General features: G+C 52.2%; 1 protein-coding gene across 3 annotated transcripts in view; it reads right to left on the reverse strand.

Moving 5' to 3' along the window:
* LOC117871394 (arf-GAP with Rho-GAP domain, ANK repeat and PH domain-containing protein 1-like) overlaps window positions 1–24127 on the reverse strand; it is a 118501-nt gene that overhangs the window by 83879 nt on the left and 10495 nt on the right. For all 3 annotated transcript variants that reach the window (XM_034759328.1, XM_034759329.1, XM_034759327.1), the window contains exon 2: window positions 6184–6332. The gene's annotated coding sequence lies outside the window, so the exon portion shown is untranslated. The remainder of the gene's footprint in view (window positions 1–6183; window positions 6333–24127) is intronic.

Here is a 24127-nt window from a genome sequence, read left to right on the forward strand (position 1 = left end):
CCGAGATTGCTGTGCTCCTGTCAACCACTTTCTTGTGCCTGCTCCTGCACCCAGCCAGGCAGCAACACAGCTCTCACAGCAAGAGGCAACATTGTCCGGGGGGAGGGCACCGGGGTGGGATTCAGGTGGTTTGGGCTCTGCTAAAGACCCCCTGGGTGACCCTGCCCATGTCACTTCTCCTCTCTGTGCCTCAATTTCTCCATCTGTAAAATGAGGCTAATTTTGTCAAGCACGCTGAGACCCTTCCATGAACAACACTAGGGCTGGGAAAAGGCTTTCTGTGAATGGCTTCTGGAGGTCACACTCTGCAACAGCTGTCATGCAGCACTCTCTGCTCTTTGCTGTCTGGGAGCGCCTTGCTCGTTTCCCCTCTGATTCCCACAGCATCCAGGGGCTTTACACATCCCAAGGTCACAGAAGTGTCGGGCTGGAGGGACCTTTGAGAGGTTATCATTTCCAGCCCCCTGCGCTGAGGCAGGGCCAAGCAAACCTAGACCAGCCCTGACAGAGGTTTCTCCAGCCTGATCTTAAAACTGCCAGTGAGCGGATTCTACAACCTCCTTTGGAAGCCTGTTCCAGAACTTAACTATCCTGTGAGAAAGCTTTTCCTAATATCTGACTTAAATCTCCCTTCCTGCAAATTAAGCCCATTGCTTCTTGTCCTACCTTCAGTGGACATGGAGAACAATTGATCCCCATCTCTTTAGAACAGCCCTTAACAGATTTGAAGACTGTTCTCAGGTCCCCCTCAGTTTTCTTTTCTCAAAACTAAACTTGCCCAGTATTTTTAACCTTTCCTCAGCTCAGGTTTTATAAACCTTTGATCATTTTTGTTGCTCTCCTCTGCACTCTCTCCAGTTTGTCTTCATCCTCCCTAGAGTGTGGCACCCAGAACTGGACACAGTTTTCCAGCTGGAGCCTCACCAGTGCTGAGTAGATTGACCTCCTGTGTCTTACGTCCGACACTCCCATTAATACATCATTTGAATCCCTCTCCTAAGAGCCTGAACCTGAAATCGGTGGGCATTTTGTCTGAGGACTGCAGGATTGAAGCCTAAATTAGACATAGCACAGTGAAGGAATGACAGACAGCCGTCACGGAGGCAAGGTTATAGACGGACGAGTCCATGAGAAAGGGTAGTGGTACATCCTGTTGGTTCCTTTTTTTTTTGTTTTTCTCCAGAGGAGTTTGGGTTTCTAGAGTGATTTTGAAAGGAGTTTTTTCTTTGCTAATATGCTGAGCTAGTGTTTGATGGAGCATTGAAGACAGGGCTGGCGCTGCAGGGAGAAATCGCAAGTGGCTGCAGCCCCTGAGTGCCAGCACGAATCGTCCAATGCAATGAATCAAAGGCTCCATTCAGAAACAGGAGGGAGGTAAGAGCCAGGGGAGACAAACAAAATGGGCCATTTATTTAACCTTTATAAAGAACAAGAGCTATAGGAACCAGGGTGCTAATTGCCAGCATTAAACACTGCTATGTGCTCATCCGGATTCCAGAGGCAGGTGTGGCTGCTTTCTGGCCAAGCTAACTACATATGAGGTTATTACAGTATCAAATCTGTCCCTCGGTAAAGCAGCCAGGCCTTGTGTCTCCCCGTACCCCAGCCTCTGAAGGAGGAGAGTTTCTCCTGGGACCTTGGGATACTCGAGGCTGGGAGATAGCCCCCTGATTTATTTCTTTTTGGAACACCCAAAGCAGGAAGCACTATTTAGACTCGAGCATTCGAACAAAAGAGCTGTAAAAACAAGGCCCTGACCACCTGCAGTCTGAAAGACCTTGTGGCTGTCTTTGCACGAGCAGGGGCGCACGTGCCAAATTCCACAGCATGCACTGGCTCCAGCCTCCCGTGCGGTTTCATAGGAGGAATCCCCCTTAATTACCCCTCCTCAGGTGAGTCTACGGAGCAATGCGAGGGGTGACTGCAGCTTTGACAGAGATAAATACAGCAGGGTAGCCGCTGGGGCATGGCCGCCGGCACAGGCTAGTCACCCAGGCACAATCCTGCCCGGGGCCTAGGTACATATTCATGTGGCTATCCTACGCTGCGACCCACGCAGCTATTGCAGAGAGGCTGATGCTTCCCACCCCAGAGGTGGCTGCATTTCAGTGCTTGGTGAGCGATCCCAGTACAGGCAGACTAGAAAGCACTCCGGGGTGACAAGTGATATGGAAATGGAATGTCTCCGTGACTTTATATGCACACAGAGAAACAGCTGCCTCTTCGCCTGGGGCAGGAGTTTGTTGGGACACCAGGTTTCAGGAGAGAACTACGACCAGTTTCCTCCATCGTCGTTCCTTCGGCAATGCAGAAGAGGCACCGGTACCCAGTTACAGCGGGGGCCATATTTCCTCTGCAGCATGCAGCATTCTGAGCCATTGCTTCCAGGACTGCTAACCTCAGGCCAGGATGTAGGGAGAGCCTGTGCAGCCACACGGGGCAGCGTCGCCTACGTCTGTCAGGCTGGGAGCCAGAGGGAGCCATAAGACCTGGGTGTGTCCAGCAGCCTCAATAAAGAAACCCCGTTCTAGGCCCCACAGCTGAGACCTGTCTCCTCTCGAGTGCCAGAGGGTTTCCAAAGCAGTAAAGACTAAACTGCCTCCGGCATACCCGTAACGCTACATAGCTGGTGCGAGGCAGGCCTGTGAGTTTAATGATACTATAGAATTTAACTAATTCTAGGGTTACCATATGTCCGGGTTTTCCCGGACATGTCCGGCTTTTTGGCAATCAAACCCCCGTCCGGGGGGAATTGCCAAAAAGCCGAACATGTCCGGGAAAATGCTGGCCGGGCACTTCCCCTCCCGCGGCTGCTCTGCTCCTCCCCGATTCTTCGGCTCTGTGTAAGAGCCAAGCTGCCCGAGCGCTATGGGCTTCAGGCAGCCCCCTTGCCTCCGGACCCCAGCCGCCGGCCGGGCACTTCCCCTCCCGGGCTCCAGCGGCGCAGGGTCCGGAGGCATGGGGGCTGCCCGAAGCCGGTCGCGCTCGGGCAGCTCAGCTCTTAAACAGAGCCGAAGAGTCAGGGGAGGAGCAGAGCCTCCAGCCGCGGCGGCTCTGCTCCTCCCCTGACTCTTCGGCTCTGTTTAAGAGCCGAGCGCTACGGGCTTTGGGGAGCCCCCATACCTCCGGACCCTGCGCCGCCGGAGCCTGGGAGGGGAAGTGCCCGGCCGGGGGCGCAGGGTCCGGAGGCATAGAGGCTGCCCGAAGCCCAAGCGCTACCGGCTTCACGGTTTGCCAGGCAGCCTCCAGACCCGCGCCCCCAGCTGGGCGCTTCCCCTCCCGGGCTCCAGCTGCGCTGGGCAAGCGCCGGCCGGGGGCGCAGGGTCTGGGGGCTGCCCAGCAAACCGTGAAGCCGGTAGCGCTCGGGCAGCCCTTTTCGCGTGGCTGGGAGTGGGAGGGAGAAGGGGGCGGAGTTGGAGCGGGGAAGGGGCGGAGTTGGGTGGGGCTGGGGGTGGGGAAATGGGCGGGGCCAGGGCCCCGTGGAGGGTCCTCTTTTTTTATTTGTTCAATATGGTAACCCTAACTAATTTGCAGAGAGTTTAACTAATTAGGCCTCATTCGGCTTAATGAACTAAGGGCTGATCTGGCCCTAGAGAGGAAGGGAAGTATCACAACCCCCGTTTTACGTAGGAGAAAACGGAGGCCCAGAGAAGTTGAGAGGGTTGCCCAAGGCCACATAGTGAGTCAGTGGCACAGCAGGGAATAGAACCCAGGAGTCCTGAGTTCTATTCCCGTGCTCTAGACATGAGCAGTATTTCTTCCCCTTTACTTTGAGATTTAACCCCTTTGCTGCTGGTTCCCACTCCAGCCTTCCCTCTGCTCAGGCTACCTGTGGGCCTAACCCTGGTCTATAGGGCAGCCCTGTATGGCAGGTATGCAAGGCAGCAGCAAAGCTGTCAATGCCTCTTGCTGATTGGTCTCCAGGCTTGTCTATCTCATCCAGCTTTGCTCAGTGGCTGCGGATGAAAATTGCTCCGCAATCCTAGTCTAAAGTATCTGTGCCGCTCCGCCGGGGTACCCAGGGATGTGAGGCACCTCACCACCACTTGCCCATAGTGCGAAGGCACCTCGTCTGTGCCTGCGATGAATCAGCTCCCTGAAACCACCAGCCTCTGGCAGCACAAGCCCTGCCTGCCAGGCCCCCGCAGGCCTCGCCCTCTCTGAACCGGGCAACGAATGGCCCACGCCAACGCCCGCGGCCTCGGAGCGTTCCCTGCAGTGCCCAGCCCCTTCTCACTGGACACTCACAGAGCTGCCAGGCCGGCTGTTCCCAAAGGAACAGGACATGCCAGCTAGTCAGATTCAACCCGGGACCAGCTCTTTGCTCCACACCACTGCCCTGAGCTAGATGCAGAGTGAAAACAAGAATACATTTATTCAGAGATTCAAGGGATTGTGAGTAAGGACAGTGGAAACAAATTGTTTCATCTCAAACAAAATCATGACACGTTTTCTAGAAACTAATCTTAACAAACAGGTTACCCTCCTGTCTAAAGGAGCATCTCTCTACCACAGTTTTCTCCAGCATTTTCAGTCAAGTTTGGCTGAGACTTCCTCTTTCATAAAGCCAACTCGCTGGCTGTTTACTTCCTAGGTGAAGGATGACAAGGTGTCTTCTTTGTTCCCCAAATATACTGGAGCAAACATCTGATGTGCACTTTAAGATAGGATCCACCCCCACACCACACACCCCCACCCCTGTTTACTTTTTCCTATTACTTGTCTCTCTCTGAAGTTTTTACAATCCTTCACTAGCATTTGGTTCAGACAGGCAGCAGCAGACCCATTGTGAACGACACAATACTGAATTTGCACATAAACAACTGGATAGATAAACATTTCTTCCCTGACAGAAAACCTGCTTTTCACCTTTGCAGGTGACCCTTCCCCAGGCACAGACCTTAGGAACACAATTTTCAGTATAGATACCTAACTCTTTGCATAACATCCTTACTGGCATTTCTCCGTGACACTGATGACCAGGGTGACCCCAGCTTTTATCTGAGATGTCATGACATTCTTTGTGGACCTAGAACGGGGTCAGCAACCTTTCAGAAGTGACAAGGAGTCCTGTGGCACCTTATAGGCTAACAGAAGTACTGAAGCATAAGCTTTCATGGGTAAATACCCACTTCGTCAGACGCATGGTATTCACCCACGAAAGCTTATGCTCCAATACGTCTGTTAGTCTATAAGGTGCCACAGGACTCCTTGTCGCTTTTTACAGATCCAGACTAACACGGCTACCCCTCTGATACTTGACTTTCAGAAGTGGTGTGCCGAGTCTTCATTTAATCACTCTAATTTAAGGTTTCGCGTGCCAGTAATACATTTGAACGTTTTTAGAAGGTCTCTTTCTAGAAGTCTATAATATATAACTAAACTATTGTTGTATGTAAAGTAAATAAGGTTTTTAAAATATTTAAGAAGCTTCATTTAAAATTAAATTAAAATGCAGAGGCCCCTGAACCGGTGGCCAGGACCCGGGCAGTGTGAGTGCCACTGAAAATCAGCTCGCGTGCCGCCTTCGGCACGTGTGCCATAGGTTGCCTACACCTGAACTAGAACATACAGGCCAGACCCAGGAGATTCCTGTAACTCTCAGCAGCCCCTCTGTGCCCCTCCAACAGTCGGCACTAACTGGTTCTTGGGTCACAGAAGCCCCTGAAGGAAGCTGTGAGGAGCAATGCTTAAGGCTCAGACAGACAGCAAAGTTGAATCCAATTGCTGGATGCTCTGGAATAATTTAGCAGATGATACTCAATAAAAATGACTCCCTTTCCTCTCATCTGCTCTCCTGACGACACGTCGTTTTGCTGGCCTCTTTTAAGCCTATCCCCTGGGATAAAATCCTCCGCGTGATTTTAGGCCAACTAAACCCTGGTGCTGCACTGAGAGATGCTAGGAGAGGATAACCACGTGGCGACTGGACAGGCCTGTTTCAGAACCATCGCTACGTGGTGTAAGAGCCATTGTCGAGTCCCATGACGTGGTCGGGATTCCTGGCACCCAAAACCTGATCTTGCAACCCGTGAAAATCCCTAGGGTCAACCCAGGCAAAACTGGGATGGTGCTGCAACAAGTGGGATGGACGGACGGAGGGACAGGTTGTTTAGGGAAGCCCAGTTCATTGCACTAATGCAAAGCTCAAGAAGGGGCGGCTTAACCCTGACACACACTCACCGAACTCTGGCAGGAGGAGATCGACTGGTCTGGAAGGCAGTTCCGGGGGGCTCTCTTGTTGTGGTTTCAGAGGGGGAGGGACAGGAGGCAGAGGGGGTGGGACAATAGGCACCGGCTCAGGGGCTTGGCATTCCTCTCTATCAGGAAAGCTGCAAAGAAAAAGAAAGATCCCACGTTAACGCAGACACAAGCCTTCCCCGAATCCCCCTCCTTCCCTTCCCTGCATGGCTGCCTTAAAAATCGAAGGCCAGATCCTGATCTCATTGATGCCAGCGGACACTCGGACTCACTCCACTGACGTGGAAGGAGCGACACTGGATTTGCACTGGGATCACGGGGATTAGAATCAGGGCCTTTGCGTTGTGCAAGAGCCAAGCGCTCAGGTGGGCTTAGCAGACCATGGAGGCATCACCAGGAGGTCACCACGGGTCACCTCCCGGCACAGACTTCCAATGCACCTCAAGGAAAAAGAATATTTAACAGCCAAATTGTAGACAGCTGGGATTGTCTCTGTCCCCACCGCTAACCACCATCAAAAACCACCCCCACCGATGACGGACAACCACCAAGAGCCCTTCAAATACCACATTCAGCACAAAGCCCTCCGACAGCATGAACGCTACAGTGTGGGTAAGGCGCTGCCCAGAACCAGGTGCCACCGCCATCCGCACTTCCCGTTCACCTGACCTGCTGTCCTACCGCAGAAATGGAGGGACTTCGAGAGGTCTTCAAGTCTCTGTCCCAGCGCTGAGGCAGGGCCAAGCAAACCTAGACCAGCCCTGATCTTAAAAACCTCCAGTGACGGGGATTCTACAACCTCCCTTGGAAGCCCGTTCCAGAGCTTAACTAGTCTGTGAGTTAGAAAGATTTCCCTGATTTCTGACCTAAATCTCCCTTGCTGCAGATTAAGCCCATTACTTCTTGTCCTACCTTCAGTGGACACGGAGAACAATGGATCACTGTCCTCTTTAGAACAGCCCATAACAGATCTGAAGACTGTTCTCAGGTCCCCCCTCAGTCTTCTTTTCTCAAGGCTAAACATGCCCAGATTTTTAACCTTTCTTCCTAGATCAGGTTAAAATCTTTCTAAATCTTTGATCATTTTTGTTGCTCTCCTCTGGGCTCTCTCCAATTTGTCCACGTCTTTCCAGGGCCAAGTACAGCAGGACAATTACCTTTCCGTGTCTTATGTACAATAAACCTGTTAATTCACCCCAGAATGATTTTAGCCCTTTTTGTAACTGCATCACATTATCGACTCACATTCAATTTCTGATTCATGATAGCCCCCGGATCCTTTTCAGCAGGCCTACCTCCTACCCAGTTATGCCCCAGTTTGTAATTATGTGTTTGATTTTTCCTTCCTAGGTGAGGTACTTTGCATGTGTCTTTACTGAATTTCATCTTTTTGATTTCAGACCAATTCTCTAATGTTCAAGGACATTTTGAATTCTAACCCTGTCCTCTCAAGTGCTGGCAACCTCTCCCAGCTTGGTATCATATGCAAATTTTACAAGCTTCCTCTCCACTCCATTACCATGTCATTAATGAACATATTGAATTGCACTGGACCCAGGACAGACCTCTGTGTGACCTCCCCTACCCGCAGATACACCCTCGCAAATCATTGATAACTACTCTGTGAATATGGTCTTTCATCCAGGTGTGCACTCACCTTTTAGTAATTTAACCTAGACCGTATTTCTCTAGTTTGCCCATGAGAATGTCATGTGGGACTATGTCAAAGGCCTTGCTAAAATCTAGATATATCACATCTACTGCCCCACCCTCATTCACTAGGCCGGTCACCCTGTCATGAGAGGTCCTGTAGCCGCTTCCTATCTTAGCTCTCATATTCAGTCTCATATGCAATCCTGAAATGTTCCAGGGCTCTTCCTGGAGCAAAGCATGTCGTTCAGTACTGACACAAACCCCACCCTGCACTGCCCACTCCCCATCTGAGCTGGGTACGCACCCCGCGAAAATATACACAACTATTGTGTCAACAAGCACCCGAGACCCCTCTGCTCACCACCAATGGTGGAGCTGCTGGAGGAGACCACAGCTGGTTAAAAAGTGGACTTCTCTCTCTCTCTCTTTCTCTCTCTCTCTCTCACACACATACAAAAATTGAGATTTTGAAAAATTGTGCCGTGAATCAAGACAGAAAGCCAAAATTCCCAAATTTTTTGCAAAATGAAATTCTGGGGGGGAAAAAATTGGTTTGGGGTCAATTGAAATGTTTTGCTATGATAAATTCTCAATGTTATGTTTCAGTTTTTAACCCTTTTTTTTACTTATTTTTATATCAAATAAAGTACATTTCAAAACAGTCATTTTGTTTGTTAACCAAAAATCAAAAGCTTTCATTCCAAAAAAGTGGAAACTTTTATTTCCAATTGTTTTCGGAACAAAATTTGGTATGATTTCACCCCCCATTTGGTTTTGACTAAACGGCATTTCCCAACAGAAAACTGTTTTGATGAAAATTTTCCCACCAGTTCTAAGGGAGACAGAGCCCCTTGTCCTAACAGCGTTGACACCAAGAGCAATTAGACAGAAAATGGTTACCGGTGAGACAGCAAACAGTGGAAAGCTAGACCCCAGCGCAGTGATTTGGGCAGGCTGATGGCTATTTTGGATAAGCTGCCATAGCCAGATTCACAGGGAATCCCTACCTGCCTTTCAGTTACCTGGCTTGAAGAGCAAACTAACCCTGGTGTGGTATTGCCCCCCTGGCAGGACAGATGTGCCACTGCTTCATCATCGTGTCGGAGGAAGGACACCACGGGTTGCAAAAGTAAATGCTGGGTCCAGACAGTAACTTCTTAAAATGGCATCCCAAATACGCAACCTCCCCTTCCTGCCTTCCATTTAACAGGAGCATGGCCTTCCACGAGGCTACAGTTCAGGGGTCAGGAATCTCTTCCTGATTCTGTGGGACTTCGGGCAAGCCACGAATGTGAGCATTTTCATCCTCAGGTGCCTAGTGACAGATATCCAAATCCATAGATTGGTCCCTACATCAGTGGCTGTATTTTCCGAAGTGCTCGGCTCCAACAACTCCCCGCTGGAATCAGCAGGAACGGCAGGCACCAGCACCTCTGAGAAACAGGCCATTTGTACTTAGGTGCCTACAGATGGATTCAGGGGCCTAGGCACCCAACTCCTTCATGTTGGCCTCCTTCTCCCCATGACTCAGCTTCCACATAAGAACATCAGAATGGCCATGCTGGGTCAGACCCATGGTACATCTAGGCCAGTGGTTCCCAAACTTTAACAACCTGTGAACCCCTTTCACTAAAATGTCAAGTCTCGCGAACCCCCTCCTAAAAATGTCTATTTCCAGGGATTTTCTCCTTTACCTGAGTATAAATGATAAAAGCAGTGATCTTGGAAATATAAAATTTGTTTTTATGATATGCTTATTACACACTATTTATTATTAATTATTTATCATTACAGTGTTTTTATTACATTATTAAGATGGCAACACTCTTCCAAGAACTCACTTTCATAGCTTGTATCAATTTGAATAAGCCTGTTATAAGACAAGGCTCCTATGTTTCATCAAGGAGTATCAGATGTGAAACAGTATGAAGGTATTTAAGAAGCCAACTCAAAGAGTTCCTCCTACACAAGCATTCAGATCTTGAGCAGTCCAGGCCAACACCACATGTTACAACAAAGCTTAAACTTGTTCTTCATAATAATTTTAAAAACAATACTAGCTGCCTGTTTCATTTTAAAAACAGCAAAAAATATCCACTTCCCTTTCCATTTCTTATAAGGAGTCTTGAAGTTTAAATCTCCTCAGTGTGATAGATCTGCTTGCTTTGATCTGCTTAGCTCTTGGAAGTCCAGAGGCTCCAGGCTGCTGGCCACATGCTGCCCAGAGTTCCTAGGGACAGCTCTGTCCACCATTAGGGAATTTTTTCCCAAGAACCCCCTGTAACATTTCACGAACCCCCAGGGGTTCACGCACCCCAGTGTGGGAACCACTGATCTAGGCCAATGTCCTCTCTTTTGACAGTGTCCGGTGCCAGATGCTTCAGAGGGAATGAACAGAGCAGGGCAACTTCGAGTGAGCATCCCCTGTCGTCCTGTCCCAACATCTGGAAGTCAAAGGCTTGGGGACACCCAGAGCACAGGGTTTTCATCCCTGACCATCTTAGCTAATAGCCATTGATGGACCTATCCTCCAAGAACATATCTAGTTCTTTTTTGAACCCAGTTATAGTTTTGGCCTTCACAACATCCCCTGGCAATGAGTTCCACAGGTTGACTGTGCATTGTGTGAAGAAATACTTCCTTTGGTTTGTTTTAAACCTGCTGCCTGTTCATTTCAATGGATGACCCCTGGTTCTTGTGTTATGGGAAAAGGTTCTTCCTTCTTCACCATCTGCAAAATATGGACAGTGCCATTTCCCCACCCTTTGGGGGGAGAATTAACTGACAAATCTTTGGAGATTCTCAGCTGAAAGCTGCTACATGAGGGCAATGATTTATGATTGGTAGTGAGCAATTTAGGTTCTCTTGGGCTAATGAACAAAAAATATATAGTGGAAAGACAGACCCATCCGCGGCCTGAATTGCAGCGGTACAGAGCAAAGCTGAAGTCATTTGGGATGACAGGTGCTCGGCATCTCCGAAAATCTGGCCGAGTGCCTGCAACAAGCTCCACAGAGACACTCTTTCCCAGCAACTTTCTCTTCGGTTGCATTGAACGCCGAACCTCTTGGGAACTAGAATTCAGCCACAGCTGCCTCCCTGTTACTACTTCTCAGTATTTCCCGCCTCCCAAACAAGCACCGCCAGATGGGCAATGCACAGAATGTTTACGGTAAAGATTTTCTAAGGACAGGAAAGAGGGGACGTTTCCTCGGGCACAAAAATAAGAGATCTGAGTTTGATTTTCTTTGTTTTTGTGGAAAGCTTCCCAGTCCGGAGACGGCTGTGGAATATCTCCCAGGAGAAGCCCCGGTGCCTGTGAACTCCTCCTTTTCCAAATGTCTGGAAAGTGTCTAGCACCCCACAGGGCCTGCCCTAAAGGACAAGCCAATAATGACATGTCACAGGAAGGAGGATGGCTTGGTGGTTAAGGCCCTGGCCTGGGGTTTAGAACACCCAGGTGCAACTCCCAGTACTCATACAGTTTCTTTGGATGGCCTTGGCCAAGCAACTTAACCTCTGTGGACCTAGTGCCCCATCAGTCAAGTGGGGCTAATGATGCTTCCCTCTCCCACCCTTTGTCACTCTTGTCTACTTAGACCAGAGGCGGGCAAAATTTTTGGCCTGAGGGCCACATTGGGTTTCTGAAATCATATGGAGGGCTGGTTAGGGGAGGCTGTGCCTCCCCAAACAGCCAGGCGTAGCCCGGCCCCTGATCCCTATCCTACCCCCCCTGCTTCTTGCCCCCTGATGCCCCCCCCCGGGACTCCTGCCCCATCCAACCCCCACTGTTCCCTGTCCCCTGACGGCCCGCCCCAGGACCCCTGCCCTATCCACCCCCCTCTGCTCCCTGTCCCCTGACTGCCCCCCGCCACCCCATTCAACCCCTCCTCTCATTCCTGACTCCCCCCTCCGGGACCCCTGTCCCCATTCAACCACCCCTTCTCCCTGTTCCCTGACCACCCCCGGACCCTCCGCCCCTGACTGCCCCCTGCTGCCCCATCCAACCCCCCCTCCTTCCTAACCACCACCCCGAACTCCCCTGCCCTGTATCCACCCCCCCCCGTCCCCCTCTCCCTGCCCCCTTACCGTGCTGCCTGGAGCACTGGTGGCTGGCGGCAGTACAGATGCGCCCCCCAGAGCAAGGACAGGCAGCCCTGCCGCCCGGCTGGAGCCAGCCACACCATCGCGCAGCACAGAGCACTGAGTCAGGCCCGGCAAGAGCTTACAGCCCCGCCGCCCAGGGCCTTGCGCCGGCGGCGCAGCGAGCTGAGGCTGTGGGGGAGGGGGGACAGCGGGAGAGGGGCCGAGGGCTAGCCTCCCTGGCCGGGAGCTCAGGGGCTGGGCAGGACGTGCCCACGGGCCATAGTTTGCCCACCTCTGCCGTAAGCTCTTCAGCAGGGCAGGCAGTGTCTCTCAGCATGGGTGTACCGAGCCTAGCAGCACAATGACATCTCTAGGTGCTACTGTAGTACTAATTACATCCAAAAATCAGGTTGCAAAGCCAAACATTTAGAAGTCATGAAACACCAGCATTAAAGTTGCCCATGCAACCTTATTTCAGCCCCCTTGTGCATTACGATATGATCTTTATTTACATGCTCCCACGCTATTTTTTCCACAGGACTGCCACCTCCTTCAGCGAAGGAGTAGTTATTCAGCATTTCTTTTTATCCTTCTCATGCAATACGTGGCCCAGGCTTTATTTACCACATGCCACCTAAATCCTGCATGGCCTACAGAATTATTAATTTCCTGCTGGGTGTTTCTATGGTGCTCTCCCTGGAGTGGTTTGAGTGCTTCACAAACGTTCAGGAATTTTTCTTTGTGCAGGGGATATTCTTATACCTATTTTATAGATGGGGAGCTGAGGCACAGAGAGATTAAGGCTAAAATTATCAACAGCGACAACTAATTTGAGACACGTAGGCCCTGATTTTTCAGAGTCCTCACCAACAACAATTGGTCCAATAAAAGATATTTTCTCACACACCTCATCTCTCTTAGCGTTTTTATGGCACATTCTATGCCCAGAGCGCAGTTCCTGTCGACCTGAGTTGCAGCTGTGAGTGCTCAGTGCTTCTGCAAATCTGTTCCCTGGTGTCTTAGGTTGGGAAGCCAGAAAATGAGGAAGACACAATTAGTGGTCAATTGTGAGCACTGTGGTTTAAGTGATTTACCCAGCATCAAGCAGGAGCTCTGACAGAAGCAGAGCGAGAATCCAGTTCTCCGGGGCAACATTCAATTTCCACCCTTTCTCTTTCGGCAGCCCCTGCCTCGTTCACTGGACATCTTCAATCTTCTGCACCGAGTGAGGCAGGGATCCTACAAACAACAGCCTCCTTCACTACACAGCCCTGATTCAGCCCCAGTGCAGACGCATCCCGTGCACTGAATGAGGCTGGGGTCCAGTGTAAAAAATAGGATGTGATCGTGTCATTAACGACTATATCACAATGAATAAGTCAATGGTCCCCAAACTTTTCGGGGTCGTGTCCCCCCTTACCCAGTCTGTGTGCCCCCAGAGTCGGGGCCAGGAGCGGGGCCACAGCTCCGGGGGAGAGGGGGACGCTGACAGGGGTAAGGGGGCCAAGGCTGTGGCTGCAACTTGGGGTGGCTCTGGAGCCAGGAGCAGGGCCAGGAATGGAGCCGCAGCCAGGGGCTAAGGCCAGGGTCAGGTGCGGAGCCACTGCAGGGCCGCAGTCAGGGGCCAAGGCTGAGAGCAGGGACCTTGGCGGAGGGCGGGGCCGGAGCAGAGCTGGGAGCAGAGCTGGGAGCAGAGCGGGGCTGGGTGGCACTCCCTCCCTACCCCGTGGGGGGTGGCCTGGGCTCTGCCAAGCCCCCCCAAATGTTCCTACACACACACACATACACACACACACACAGTTTGGGGACCTCTGGCATATGCACAAGGGGGCCAAATTAATTTTACATTGGCAACCTTAATTCTGGCATTTTCTAATTTTTGAGTGCTTGACTTCGCAACCTCAACTTTCTTTTAATGTCGTTTTTTGGGTGTAATTTCCTAATTTTAAAAAACAAACCTGAAAACACAGAAATTCTATCACATGGAGCCAGATTGACTGAGAACTTGGGACATCAGCAGGGTTTGGGCCTTTAGAGTCACCATAAGTGGTAGCAGTAGAAGGCTATTATTGTCTGTGTGAACCACTCACTAGACGTAGGGTGAGACACACTCATTTCACAAGAGGGTTTCATAGCTATTTGCTGACAGCCGAGGAAAGTGGAGACTCAGGACAGAACTCCCGGGTTCAAGTCCAGGTTCTGGAAGGGAGTGTGATCTAGTGGTTATAGACCACTTCTATCCCTGTATGCCTAGCCTATCTTTGTAACCCTCTGCTCCAAACCCCACACCTCAGCTACTGTCCTCTGCTCCCATCCATCCCCTTAGCTAGTTCCTGTCCCCACCTTCTCTGCTGCCCCCATCAGTTCCTGTCCCGCTCCCCTTCTGCTCCTCGACACCCTCTGGCTCACATAACCCCCATTCCTCCTCATTTCTCACCCCTCTGCATACCGTGTGGCTGTTTCCTCCTCCTCCTCCTCACTGCCTGGGAACAGCAGCAGGGGCATTGAGAACACCAGAGAGAGAGGCTCTCAGTTCCCATGCCTGGCACAGCAGACACTGGCATCCAGGAGCTGCAACTCCAGGGCATGTCCTGCTCAGCCTCTACAGCCCACAGACTGGCGCATGCTCAGTCGTTCTGCCAGATGACACACGCATCGTCCAGTCACATGCCGGAGCTGTGAGGACGGTGGAGCATGTTCGGTGCAGATGGAATCTTTGGGGAATTTAATACCACTCTGATAAGTCTCTATCGAACATTTGCAAACTTGGCCAAATTTGGGTGAATTTTCACAGAAACAGCAAAAGGCACATCCCTGACCCCAGGGCAAACTCCCTGCCAGATTCCAAGTCCCTGTTCCAAAACACGGAGGCACTACAGCGTCTCAACAAAGTGTTCGTAAGAGGATTTTTTTCAACAAGGGCAAAACAACGTATATCCCCCTAACATTCTTCAAAATGGCTGAATCATTTTAGCTGAAACTTCCCAACTATACTCAACCTGGGGCAGACACCTAGCATAGAAAATTTCAGCCTGAACGGTTAAAGTTTGGCAGTGTTATAAGCAACTGAAAACAAAGTCTCATATAGGGAAGTTGGGCAGCACTACCTATGGAAGACTCTTGGACTAGACTTAAACAGACCTTTTCTGTCACTTTTAGGTTCTATAATTTACCAGGAAGATGAAGGGGAGGAGGAGGAAGTATAAATCCATTCGGTTAATTGCTTCTGGGTTCCAACAGCTGTATGGAAATCCTGAAGCCCTGCAGTTTACACGGCGGCCACAGCGAGAATAGGGAACATGGGAGAACATCATGAATGTCTATCATAAGAATGAAAGGAATAACTCCACTGGCTGGCAGCAGTAGTAGGCTGCTATCCTCTGTGTAGCCCAGGCATTAGATGGGGACATGACACACCCTTTTTAAGTGTTTACCAGTCGGAATAATTAGCAAGCAACTAGAGGGTTCAGTCCTCCCTCTGTCAGGGCACGATCCAGAAGGCAGGCACTCAGCCCTTTCTGAGAATTGGACCCTTTGAAGGTGTTCTGAGTTGGACATCCCAGATCATTAGTCACTTTAGAAAGTCCTAGTCTGTGAACCTTGTGAAGGGAAGATGCCCTACAAGCCAGGCCCGGGGCCTTTGCTCTTATGGTTCTGCATCCAGCATTCATGTCCTCACTCCATTTAACAATGGGCTGGACTCGGGATGTCTGGATTCAGCATTCGGGCTCACTGGTCTGGGGCATTTCAGAGGCGCTGGGATAGCAACGACGTGCCCAAACAGACAGATGGGTATGTAGGAACTCTGATGGGACAGATGTGAGACGGGCCATCCAGTACCTTTCAGTCAGGGCTACACACATGGGCCTGACCCGGTGTGGATCCAGATCCAAGCTGCCACAGAGTCCTGGGGTGTCCAGTGCAGAGGTTTGGCGCAGGGCCTCTCTCTCCGGTTCACACCTGGGTCAGCACATACAGTAGCTCTGTTTACTTGGTGCGGGGGTTGGGGGAAGGAGGTTTGGGGGAATAATCAGACCGGACTTCTCTCTTTTTCTGGGTCGGAGTGACCTCATTTCTCAGCAGCCGTTTCTATGGAAACAAGCCCACACAAATCCATAGACTGGCAAGACAGCTGGTGCAGAAGGCAGAGCAGAGTCCCGTGGACACTCTGCCCTGCAGTTTGGGATGAGCGCTGCAAAGAGCCCCTCATCCCCAAAGCAACAGAGCTGCTCTCTGCACCACCAGGACCCCGTCGCTGCCGTGCTCCGGCAAAGCAGAGGCTTAGTGAATCCGGGGGTGCTGAGCCCAGCAGCGAGTTAAAGGCAGAGCTGACTGCACTGGACAGGCTACGGTGTATGTACGCCCCACCCTTCTTTGCGGGACTGAACCGGGACTGCCCAACTGTGTGCCATAGCCCTATATGGCTAACGGGGATTCTCCTTTAGTTCAAGTGGTCGGGGCCTAGACTTTTGGAGCAGGAACATCTGGGTTCTATCTCTGGCGCTGCATCCATGCTAGTGCTAAGCAGCATAACGACAACTGGGCAGGCGCTGGGAGGCCAGGGGTTTGTTGTATTTTATATAGACATATTTTATATCGCATCCGTAAGGCTCCATTAGCATTATACCCATTTCTAAGGCATCTGTCAGTGTCTAGGCACGATGACATGGGTCTAAAGGGACACCAAGTCTCTCATTAAAGAGAAAACAAGCTCTCAGCCCCAGCCCCTCTGCTGTATCTTTCCCTTCCCAGCTGCAGCCATTCTCCCGTTTAGGTGTTAGGAGAAACCTTACGGAAAGGGAGGAGTGCAGCCGGGGGCAGTTGCAGAGCGGGGGCGCTCCACGAATCATCTTAGCATCACATCCTGAAAGCACCAGATGAACACCAGCTAACTAACCCTCCCGACACCCCTGCTAACGCCATCATCCCCATTTTAACACAGGGGGGAAACTGAGGCCAGGGGGCAATCAAGTGGCTTGCCCAGAGGTGCAGAGAAAGTCCACGCCAATGTCTGATTCGAACTGAGGAATGCCAGGCTCGCAGGCCGGCACTGGGAGCACTGGATGCACTAGATTTAAAGGTTAAAAGGAAATAATCACTCTCCCGTTCCATACCTGCTCAGAACCCAGCCCAGGGCCCAGGCCATCCCTAGGAGACACCCCTGTGTAAGGGGATCAGTCCCGCTCGATGGGACAGGATTGCAAGTGCTGAGCTCCCGGCCGCTCCCACCCTGACCCCTTATGGGCCGGATTTCACAAGAGCTCCATACCCCGGGTTCGCGCAACATGCGGAGCTCTTAGGAAAATCTGGCCACTTGTTTTTGGGGCGCAAATAGGGGGAAATCTGGCCCTAGGAGTCTGTAACACCCACATCCGCTACAGGTGAAACAAAGTGCTTGGCAGGTAAAACTAACGAAGGGTATCCCTCGGGCCCCTGGGCGCTGGGACAGACAACAGCTAACATCAAAATAAACACACAAACGCCACATGCCACCTAACTCCACCCAATAACCAATCAACCCCCACCGCTGTGACTGCAGTACAGAAGAAGTGAAGTCTGCAGCTCAGGGATTCCACAAACAGAGCTGCCCGGGGGGCTGAGGAGATGGGGATTTCCTCCTGCCTTAGGATCTAGCCTCCCACGCATCCTCTATTCTCCTTGTTGGGTCCCCGACCGGAGGGACTGAGGTGTAGGAATGAGACACATGACTGGGTGCTTTGCTGATCTCTGCGCTGCGTGGGCTTTCACAGGGCAGTCACGAATTCCTAGACGCCTGAATAATGAGCCCTACCCAGCAAACCTTCCATGGATTTCACTGGGAGCGGGATAAGGCTCAAATGGCTTTTGCAGTTCTGGGCTGGCCTGGAGGCTGCCCCCTTCCCGTCGGGTGTGGGGCCTGGCCACAGGGATGCATACGTTCCTCCCCTCCAGGCTCACTGCCCTGCCCTACATCTGGGGAAAGAAAGGAGAGCCACAAGAGAACGGCGTGGGACTGTGTTGCCAGTTGGCTTGCACGTGTGGGTTCTCTCCGTGTGCTGTCCAGCTCTGTGCAGATAGCTGGTTCAGCAGACCTCAGTGGTACTCCCCCTGCTGTCAAGTGCTGAAGGCTGGAATGTCATTGCCTCAGTCCTTGGAGCCCCAACGTTATTATTATTAACAGCAAATAAGGCAGCCTGCTCATTCACCAGACTTCCCTGTGTCTCATAAAGAATGACCACTGGCACGGTTCAGTGACAAAGGCACTCAGCCAGGCTAATTGCCCTAGAATGCCAGCCCCTTGGCTCCGTGGTTACAGGTGCGCTAAGACATGAGTGCCCCATGGCAAGAAGGGGCTCAGGCAGCAGCAGGAGTCTCTGCTGTCCCCTCGGCCACACAAAGGGTTAAGGCCAGATATTTATAGGCTGAGACAAACAACTAGAACACACAACTTACACACCACTGTCCGTATTTCATTACACCTGTTTGTTACCTCCCCTTGTTCCTGATATCTTGGACAAAACATCCCTGTTCATTGTTTGTCAAACCATCTTAGCTTGGACTAGACTGCGGTGTATCTGCACTAGCCGGAATATATTTAGGTAAATATCTAGTGCCTAGTATGCTAGCAACAACTTTGCCAAGTTCATGTACCAGACAGACAGTGAACTTGTGAACATCTGTTTGATACTTGGCCTGACTTTGGTTCACAGCCTCTGGTTCCGGCCTCAGGTCTCGCACCAGGCCCAGTGCTCCAGGCTCTCTCTCTCTCTACTACAGCCTGTCCACTGTAGTACATTGGTGCACTGTACTACATTGGTCCACTGCAGCAGCATTATTACATTCAGTTACATGACAGTGGCACCTAGAGACCCCAACTGAGATCAGGACCCTGTTGTGTGGGGCTCAGTACACACACACACACATAGCAAGAGATCCAAAGAGCTCACAGTCTAAACCAGAGGTGGACAAATTACGGCCCGGGGGCCACATCCGGCCTGCGGGACCCTCCTGCCTGGCCCCTGAGCTCCTGGCCCGGGAAGCTAGCCCCTTCCCCCACAGCCTCAGCTCACTGTGCCACTGGTGCAATGCTCTGGGCGGCGGAGCTGCGACCTCTTGCCGGGTAGTGCAGCTCCAGAGCCGCGGCCTGACCCGGTGCTCTGTGCTGTGCGGTGGCGTGGCTGGCTCCAGCCGGGCTGCGTGGCTGCCTGACCCGGTGCTCTGTGCTGTGCGGTGGTGTGGCTGGCTCCAGCCGGGCGGCGCGGCTGCCTGACCCGGTGTTCTGTGCTGTGCGGTGGTGTGGCTGGCTCCAGCCGGGCGGCGCGGCTGCCTGACCCAGTGCTCTGNCTGTGCGGTGGTGTGGCTGGCTCCAGCCGGGCGGCGCGGCTGCCTGACCCAGTGCTCTGGGCAGCACGGCTGTAGCCACCGGTGCTCCAGGCAGCGCAGTAAGGGGGCAGGGAGCGGGCAGAGGGGGTTGGATAGATGGCAGGGGAGTTTGAGGTGGTGGTCAGGGGGCGGAGGTGTGGATAGGGGTCAGGGCAGTCAGAGGGCGGGAAACAGGGGAGTTGAATGAGGGCAGGAGTCCCGAGGGGCAGTCAGGAAGGAAGGGGGGTTGGATGGGGCAGTTGGGGGCAGTCAGGAGCAGAGGTTCCCGGGAGTGGTCAAGGAGAAGGGGTGGTTGGATGGGGCAGGGGTCCCGGGGGCACAGTCAGGAATGAGAGAAGGGGTTGGATGGGGTGGCGGGAGACGGTCAGGGGACAGGGATGGGTGGATGGGGCAGGAGTCCCGGGGGGGGGGCTGTCAGGGACAGGGATCGGGGGGGGGTGGGGGGGGGGGGGGGGCCGGGGGGGGCCATCAGGGAGCGAGAAGCAGAGGGGGTCGGATAGGTGGCAGGGGGCCAGGCCACGCCTGGCTGTTTGGGGAGGCACAACCTCCCCTAACAGGCCCTCCATACAATTTCAGAAACCCGATGTGGCCCTCAAGCCAAACAGTTTGCCCGCCCCTGGTCTAAACAGACAAGACAAAGGGTGGGAGAGGAAACCGAGGCACAGGGAAGGGAGATGACTGGCCCAAGGTCACTCAGCAGGCCAATGGCAGAGCTGAGAATAGACCCCAGGGCTCCTGACTCCTAGCCCAGTGTCCCTCCCTTCTCCCCACAGCTCCTAGCCGTCATCTGCAGCGCTGCAGCCCAAATGCTCAGGACCTCTCAGGCTGAAAGACTCCGGTGGGAGGCTCTGGGAACTTTTACTGTAGCAGGACTACAGCAAAAGCGCTCTCCAGCCCTTTGTCCAGTTCAGGTCAGGAGGTTCCTGCCACTCCCCTAAGGGAGGCCTTGGTGCAAAGCATTCCTGAGGCTCAGACAGAATTTCCTTTGCTCCTCTTATTCCTACTTGCTCCCTGTCCCTGTGTCTCCAAAGCACGCCTCACCGCAGTGTCTACACAGTGAAGTGCAGCAGCACCAGCTGCCATGAAGTTTGTCAAACTACACTGCCAACTAAAACTGCATTTACAGAGGCATTCTCCCTTAGTCATCATTAGCTGCGATACAGGCTTATCTCGTTCACTCCCTCTTTCATCAGAAACGAACTTCTCCACTTCCTTATCTCCTTGAGGGTGGCTGTCATTTCAACAGCAGGCCTCCATCCCCCTGTCCTGCTAACAGCCTACGATCCATGCGCTTCCACAAAGCCCTGACACAGGGAGAAACAAGATCCCACCAGTGGGGAATTTACACCACACTTTCCATTTGCTCCGCGGCTAGGCAGACATCATCATTTCTAGCTTTGCCTTCCTCTTCCCATGATTAGGTAAGTTCTGCCTTCTGTGTACCAGCGGGGACAGACACTCTGACCTTGGGAGAAGTCAGTAACACTGGCAAATGCCTACAGTTTTTTTACTCAATTCATAGGTGATTCTCACTCAGGAGATAATTTCACTGGCCAATTGCTTGAATGACAACTGAATAAGGACATTCACAATGCCCTCCTAGTAAATTCAAACCAAATGCTATTATTGCCCTCCTGGTATTGTTCTTTTTCAACTGGCAAACCCCAAGATTTCTTACCAGGATATACAGGTTTAGTCGCTTAATTACAGCAGTGCTTCACTGCTAATTACAGCCTGTTCTTAACGAACTCAGCACCCACAGATTAGCAGAAGCGCTCAGCACATTGAAGGCACACTGGGTAGCGGGTTTTGGACGCACACTGGAACCTGGGATTTTGGGACAGGCGGCCCATCAGTGTCACTATAGGTGTTGAGCACTTGTGAAAATCTGGGGTGAACGCCTGGGCCCACTGAATCAACGGCAAAACTCGCACTGACTTCAGCGGAACCGGGACTTCAGCCCTGGCCACCGGGGCCAGATCCAACACGCGCTGATGTCCGTTGACAGGCCCCTGTTCGGTTCAAGAAGAGCAAGCACCACAAGCAGAATGGAGCGGATCACCAGGCTAGGGCTGGGAAGGAGTTTTTAACCCCGGCAAACAATGGATCCTAATGAGTGACTCTTGCTTCGTTACAAGACCACACGTGCAGGATTCACAAAAATCACCCCCACTAGGGTGACCAGACAGCAAATGTGAAAAATCAGGACGGGGGTGGGAGGTAATAGGAGCCTATAGAAGAAAAACACCCAAAAATCGGGACTGTCCCTATAAAATCAGGACATCTGGTCACCCTACCCCCCACCCTAGCCTGCAACGCCGCAACTTCAAGGCGCTGTCTGTACAGGTATTTTTAGAGCTCCACTGCAACCCCCGGAAGCCGGAGTCTGACAAGCCGGGCTGGGAGGCTCGCTTCTGCAGGCTGTTTGCAGACATAGCCTTAGTTTGCAAGGGACAAGCATTGATGAGTTTTTAAATCTTCATTTGGCAACTTCTGCCTTAAAAGACTAGATCTAGACTTAAGAGTTTCACACAACACCTGGTAAAAGCACCATGTCAAAGGCCACACACCCAATTAAAATAATATCCTTCCCACAGGTCATTGTTAATAGAGGTGGAGTTGGCTGGTGCCAAGTGGTTCCGTGGTGTTTTGCCAGGAGATTAATAGGGATGAAATTCCAAACTCTGGTCTTTTAATCCAGAAATTGGTAAACTGCAATGCAGGGAATGTCATTTTTATCCAGCATTATATTCTAAGTGATTTTAAGGACTTTTCAGATTTTTTTTTAAAATGGCCTGGACTCTTCATAGCTGCCCTGGCAGACTCGGATCACAGACCAATGATAAGCATTTATCTGTACTGGCCGCATTCCTAACTAGACTCTAACAGTTCTCAGACAATTGAGATGCTGTGTCTATGCTCTGTGATAGTGTCCCTTTAAACACAGTACAGGCTGACTAGTTCTTCTGGTGCAGCTGCTCTGAAGGCCACCGAGGTCAGAGGGAGGAAAACATCACCAGTTCTGTTGTGAACTTTGCAGCCACTGCCCGGAAGGAAGGTTTAGTGGGGTAAGCCTGGGGGATGGCGTAGTTGGTTAAGCATCAGGTTTAAAATACCCACGCTCCGTGGAAGCCCAGCTGAAGAGGCTGGCTGGCTCAGTCCAGCCCTCCGGCTCTGGGAGGTGGCTGCAGTGAATTCCACGGAGCTTTCCACAGGCGGGGACTTTCCAACCCGAGCTCCTGGCCGTGCTGCCTGGACATGCAGAGCACCTTTCGTAAGACCAGGAGGTTGGCCCCAGCATCCTTGCATAACAAGCTATGGCCACATACGCATACACACACCATGGTCCTGAGCTTTCAGCACTGAAAGTACCAGCCTGTTCCACCGGAGCTAACGGAGTAACTCTGTGCCACTGGGGCCAGCCGTCCGAAGGCAACATAATCACAGGCACCTGGCTAGTGTCTTGCTCATGGCCAAAACTTCCCTTTTCCAGCCACTGCTGAACTGTGCCTGGGCTGGTTAGCGGCTGCCCTCCACCCTGGAGGCGGCTGCATTCCCAGGGTGCTGGCTGTACAGGGTTAGTGAAGTATTCACAGATGAAAGGTGCTGTTCTGTGGGCCAGATTCTTAGAGTGGCTTGGAGAAGAAGCCAAACCAACCCTCCGAGGTTTGCCCATTGCTCATCTTCTCCCTACTCCATAAACAGCAGGATACTACATCACAGCTGACCGGAGCCTAGAACCACCAAATTCTCAAGGTCTCCTCGGGGAAAGGGACACTTCCTTCTCAGTCACTTCTCCCCTCCCCTACAGACTCTTCCTCCCAACCCGGTGGGCTTTTTCTCCAGTCCAGCTTCCCCGGATCGATTATTTCCCGCCTCCAACCCATAATACTCCCTCCAGGCAGAGGCGGCATGGCCAGCCCAGCTCAGGCCAACAAGTCAGCCAGCTGTGTCCTGCGGCGCCTCAGGTCCCCTGCGTGGGCCCCCTCTGACCAGGTTCTAAGGAGCTCGCCTTAGTCCACGTCCAATTACCAGCAGCATTAGCACCAGTCATTAACTCACCTCTCTCAAAAGCCTCCCTGAATCCCTCTGAGGTGCAGGTGCTGGACCTCAGCCATGCCCTGAATTCTACCGCTAGCCATCACGGGGAGTGAAAAACACTTGCAGCTGTTGAAATGCAGTCTCCTTGTTGCTGAACCCCCAGCCTTCAGCAGCTGATGGGAGTAGCTGACCACAAGCGTGAGATAAAGCATCTTCTCTGTGGGCTGCTCAACGGCAAGCCCCAGGGGAAGGAGGGGGTCAGAACTGGGAGGTAGGTGTCTGCAAACCACAGCAGAAGGGCAAAGGTCAGCTCTGCAGAATCATGCTTTGACATCAGGGCGCCGACATTTCGGCTTCCGAAAGCTGACGTTGAAGTCTGGTTAGGTTCACAGGAGGTGAAGTGTGCTGGGGGGGGACACACTGGTATTGCTATCAGCCTCAGCTCAGCGAACTTGGGGATGCAGAGAGGAAGTCCTTGCTAATGGGGCATACAAGCACACAGCCAGGCGCAGAGACGCTTGCATACAGACGGAAGGGGGAAGGGTGGTGCGATGCACCCAGGCACTGCAAAAAGAGAAGCAGACAGACTGGGTGCTACAAGGAGATGGAGAGGGCAGATCAGGCTTCTGGGTGGGGCCTGCGCAGGCAACACAGTAAAAAACACCTGGCAGCGACAACACACTTCCCCAGGGTACCACCACGATGCCTCCTCCTCAGAACCAGCACCCCCACAGCCAGCTCCACGGCAACCCCCCTCCCCCACGGCACCCCCAGAGCCAGCTCC

Source organism: Trachemys scripta, chromosome 1 (genome assembly GCF_013100865.1).
Source record: "Trachemys scripta elegans isolate TJP31775 chromosome 1, CAS_Tse_1.0, whole genome shotgun sequence".
In the NCBI taxonomy this organism is placed as follows: Eukaryota; Metazoa; Chordata; order Testudines; family Emydidae; genus Trachemys; species Trachemys scripta.